This window comes from Anomaloglossus baeobatrachus, unplaced genomic scaffold (genome assembly GCF_048569485.1).
Source record: "Anomaloglossus baeobatrachus isolate aAnoBae1 unplaced genomic scaffold, aAnoBae1.hap1 Scaffold_25, whole genome shotgun sequence".
Taxonomy (NCBI): domain Eukaryota; kingdom Metazoa; phylum Chordata; class Amphibia; order Anura; family Aromobatidae; genus Anomaloglossus; species Anomaloglossus baeobatrachus.
In genome coordinates, this window is record NW_027442090.1 from 676,406 (window position 1) to 681,891 (window position 5,486).

Genomic DNA, 5,486 nt, shown 5'->3' on the forward strand with positions numbered 1-5,486 from the left:
TCTTTTTTCAGATTTCAATATCTCTGTGGGTATCTGGCAGAAATATGGAATACTCTTTACTGCTAAGACCCTGTACACCACTCCCACTAAAGGGGGCTTTACACGCTGCGACATCGCTAATGCGGAGTCGTTGGGGTCACAGAATTTGTGACACACATCTGGCCGCATTAGCGATGTTGCTGCGTGTGACACCGATGAGCGATTTTGCATCGTTGCAAAAACGTGCAAAATCGCTCATCGGTGACATGGGTCTCCATTCTCGATTATCGTTACTGCAGCAGTAACGATGTAGTTCGTCGCTCCTGCGGCAGCACACATCACTCCGTGTGACACCGCAGAAACGAGGAACCTCTCCTTACCTGCCTCCCAGCCGCTATGAGGAAGGAAGGAGGTGGGCGGGATGTTCCGGCCACTCATCTCCGCCCCTCCGCTGCTATTGGGCGGTCGCTCAGTGACGTCGCTGTGACGCCGCACGGACCGCCCCCTTAGAAAGGAGGCGGTTCGCCGGTCACAGCGACGTCGCCGGGCAGGTAAGTATGTGTGACGGGTCTGGTCGGTGTTGTGCGGCATGGGCAGCGATTTACCCGTGTCGCGCAACAGATGGGGGCGGGTACCCACACTAGCGATATCGGGACCGATATCGCAGTGTGTAAAGTAGCCTTTAGTCACATGACCAAGACTGTATCTGTGTCCCTACAACACACTTGAGACAAATGTGTGTGTGAGCCTGCATTGTGGGGTATATATAATATATTATAGAGCTGGGAAGGATCATTCTAAGCAGTGAGCTGTTCCAGTATTTGTAGGAAAATACCCAGTAGAAGCATCAAACACAGCACCAATACCTCCCATCAGTATCCCACCACAGTGCCATGTAACCCATGCCCTACACTCCCATCTACACCAATACTATACAGGCACAAACTAGTATATCTGACTAAAAGCCCCCAAAATATGAAGAACGGCCTATAGTTGAGTGTGGATATAAAATCTATGTGAGCAGAGCTAGAATAGAAATCACTGATCGCATTGAAGTCATTCTGACCATAAATCACCATGATATCAAGGTGAGGAGTTGTGTGTTACTGCTGGGAGGAAAGGGTTAACAGTGGAATATTAAGGTGCATTTCTGTGTGCAGTGTTACTAGTCAATGTAACAATTCAGTATGAGCTGCTCTTGGTGCCGGGGGAGGGAGATGCTCTCCTGAGCAAGATAGATGGGGAATGAACATAATATCTATATAGTGTAAGGCAGGGGGTCTCAAACTCGGCTGGGTGTATGGGCCGCACAGAGGAAAAAAATAATTTGGGGGGCTGCATTCTTTGCAAGACAAAGTGACATTTTTATTGGTACCATATATGTATATATTTTTTTCACACACCTTTGGATGACTGATTTTCAACATTTTTCACTTGTTTATTATAACAAATGTGCACATTCTTTGGTTAAATCTAAAAAAAATAAATGTGATGTTAAAAAAAAGTCATGCCTTATTTTGTTTTTTTTTACATTTTATCCCTTTCTTTTAACTAATAGTGTTACAATTATGACGCTAGCGTTTTGTGAAGGGAATGCTTTGCCTACTTCCGTGACTATGGCCTTCCGGAACTGCTGCATTTTGGCTGACCTCTCCGCCTCGGGAATAAGAGACATAAAGTTCTCCTTGTAGCGTGGGTCTAACAGTGTTACCAACCAGTAATGATTGTCGGCCAAGATGTTCTTAACGCGAGGGTCACGAGACAGGCAGCTTACCATAAAGTCATCCATGTGCGCCAGACTCTTAACAGCCATCACTTCAGTATCCAGACCAACACGATGACTGAACATGCTGTCCTCCTCCTTCTCCTCCTCCTCCTCATCTACCCTGTCCTCTGGCCAGCCACGCTGAACTGAGCATATGACTGGTATGCATGTCATATCCTCAATTTGGCCGGAGAGTTGCTCCATGTCTTCATCTTCCTCCTCGTCATAGTCCTCCGCTGCACGTTGTGATGAGACGAGGCTGGGCTATGTGTTATCACCCACACCCACTACTGTTTCTTGCTCCAACTCATCGTGTTCCGCCTGCAATGCATCATGTTTGGTTTTGAGCAGAGACCGTTTTAGAAGGCAGAGAAGCGGTATGGTGACGCTAATAATGGCGTCATCGCCGCTCACCATCTTGGTGGAGTCCTCAAAGTTTTGGAGGATGGTACATAGGTCGGACATCCATCTCCACTCCTCAGGTGTTATGTGTGGAGTTTGACCCATTTCCGGACGGCTTAGGTGATGCAGGTACTCAACAACTGCCCTCTTCTGCTCACATATCCTGATCAACATGTGCAGAGTTGAATTCCAACGCGTGGGGACATCACACACCAGTCTGTGAGCCGGAAGATGCAAACGACGCTGAAAGCCGGCAAGGCCGGCTGAAGCAGTAGGTGACTTTCGAAAATGTGCAGACAGGCGGCGAACTTTTACCAGCAGATCAGACAGCTCTGGGTATGACTTTAGAAACCGCTGAACCACGAGGTTGAGCACATGGGCCATGCATGGAACATGTGTCAGCTGGCCTCGCCTCAAAGCCGCCACTAGGTTCCGGCCATTGTCACACACAACCTTTCCTGGCTTTAGGTTCAGAGGTGTGAGCCAGTGATCTGCATGCTGTTTTAGAGCTGTCCACACCTCTTCTGCATTGTGGGATTTGTCACTTATGCAGATTAGCTGCAGCACAGCCTGTTGCCGCTTCGCCGAGGCAGTGCTGCAGTGCTTCCAGCTTGGGACTGGTGTGGAGGGTAAAGTGGATGAGGATGCGCAGGAGGAGGAGGGGGCTGAAGAGCATGACATTCCGGAGCTGTAGAGTGTGGGTGAAACCCTGACTGAGGTAGGGCCTGCAAACCTTGGTGTGGGAAGGACTTGTTCCGTTCTTCGCTCAAACTGGGTCCCAGCTGGGCTGGGCTGGGTCCCTACCCGGCTGGGTAGGGCGTTGTGGGGGGTTTGTCTATCTCCGTTTGAGGTGAGTTTGTTTAAGTTAGCCTTTTCTTTGGCGTTTTTTGGAGCCCTGCGGGTTGGGGAGTTGGTATCGCCCAGTAAGGCGTTCCCCGGGGGCTTGGATTGGGGTGACATTGTCAGTGGAAAACGGAGTTGAATTTTGGATTAGGAAATCGAAAACTGATCAGAGAGGTGTGGGTAGACTAGTCCGTTTGGGGATGGTTGTGGCATCTGATATGTGCCCGTTCAAGTGTCTCGGGAATTTTCAACAGATCCGTCCGAAGGTGGATGGCCCCTTATTATGTCACGAGGATGGGTCCTTTTTATCGAGATACCAATTTGTGAGTGTTTTTAGGGCATGTTTGAAGTCGTTGGGGTTAGATCCGAAGTCTTTCGGATTGGGGCAGCGACGGAGGCCTCTATATGCGGCCTACCGGAGGAGACAGTTAAGCAGATTGGTAGGTGGAAGTCGCAGCGCTTTAAGTCGTATGTACGTCCCCAGGTGGTTGTTGGCAATTGAGGGGAAAAGGGGGGGGTATTAGGGTAGCAATGGGGGGGGGTGAGAGTGTGTGTTTTTTGTCAATTTGGTTTGGTGAGGCAATAAAATGGTGTCGTCTGTACATTTTGTATTGCAGAAGCACCCCCCCTTCCTTCCCTGGTCTGGATCCTTGGCCACTCTTATGTGTATTGGGGAGCCCGACGAGCGGACGCGAGATGGAACGGGAGACAGCTAGGTTTTGAGAAGGACCTGGCTCTCGTGCGATGGCTCGGTGTTCGGGGGTTAGGGTGGAACAGGGTGTTGCAGGAGGTGCATAGATACGCCCGGTTGGACAGACCTCCTGACATGTTAGTGTTGCATGCCGGGGGGAATGATTTGGGTGGGCGTCCTTTTCGAATCTTGATAAAGGACATCAAACATGATTTGTTACGGTTATGGGTGTCGTTTCCAGGTCTAACGATAGTCTGGTCGGAGATAGTAGCGAGAAAGAGTTGGCAGAAAGCGCGGTCAGTTGACAGGTTTAACAAGGCGCGGGCGAAGGTTAATAGGGCGATCTCGAAGTTTGTTAGTCGGAACGGGGGTATAGCAATACGGCATGTTGAGTTGGAAAGGACGGAAGAGGAATTTTGGTTGGCTGACGGGGTACACCTTAATGCGGTGGGAACTGACTTATGGGCTCTTGGCTTGCAGGGAGGTATTGAGAGGGCCCTTTGGTTGCGGGGGGTCTCAGGCACTTGAAGGGTTTCAAGGTGCCTTCGTTGTGGTGTTGTTTATTGGTGGGTCCTTGAAGTTGGTTTAAAATTGGTTCGGGGATTCATCCGGGTATGGATCCCCTCATTGGCAGAATTGATGGTCCCCTGGTGATTTTGGGGGGGAACCCCGACGGGGTATGTCGGGGCCCCTGGGGGTGTGGTTGGGGTTGACGGAGGATTAACCCTTACCATTTGGTGCTCCTGAGCCAGTGTGGGTAACGGCTGGGAGCAAGTTGAGGTTTTTTATTGCTCGGTTATGGGAATCACCAGGGTTTTGGTAGCTTCAAGGACCTTACCACATTGCAAATTTTATTGGTTATGTATTCTTGTTAATAAAATGGCTGCTATGGCCAAAATTATCCAAAGATAAATTTGTGTCTGTGTAATTACTTTTAAATAAGAAATGGGAATGGAGGTGTGGGGTATGAAAGGAAGACCGGAGTCAACAATTCCAGGGTCAAGCATGTTTATTTGCGTAAGCTTCGTTCCAGGGTAGAAAGGGTAAGAGTGCCTTTCAGAATTCGAAGTGGTCGGACTGTACGGACCACCAAGAACTGCAGGAGAGCTTGAACATCTTCCCATGGATTTGCGACATCCTCCCTCATCAGTTACGTAGGTAAGCAGGTTCTCAGCATTGCAGCCCATTTGTTGTCTTAAGTTAGTTAAGCGGGGTTAACTAACCTGTCAGTTCAGCCTCAGGTCTAAAGCAGAGGCCTGGACTCCACTCCTTACTCCTCACTCCACAACTCTCCTTAAAAACAACTGACTCCTTTTTCCTGCCCCGGGGTCTCCAGACCCCTAGGTGGGCGTTTCCTTCCGTCTGGTCCTGCCCACTGGTGTGCCTGTCTTTCCCTGGGGGAGGTGACTAGGATTTTCTGGTTGGCTTTGTGTGACTTAGGTGAGGGAAGTTGTTATGCGGGGGCCTATGTGTGACTACCTGCAGTGTCAGGGCGTCACATATGTATGTGTGTATGTCTGCTAAAGGAATCCGCACCGTCATATTTACAAACACAAAATTTTGCAGACACCTCATGTGACTCAGGGAACGTCGTAGACTATGTTTTAACAGGAATATTTAACCCCGCGCTTTACAGTTACTCTCCAAAAAACCTGCCTCCATTAAACTGAATGGAGGTGGGAGCTGCAAGTTATTAATAGCAGCTGTGATTGGTTGCTATAGGAACAAAGGACATTCATAGTATAAGAAGCTTATGTGTGAGATAATATGATGTCAGTGGGGAGACAGATAGAGAGAGACAGACAC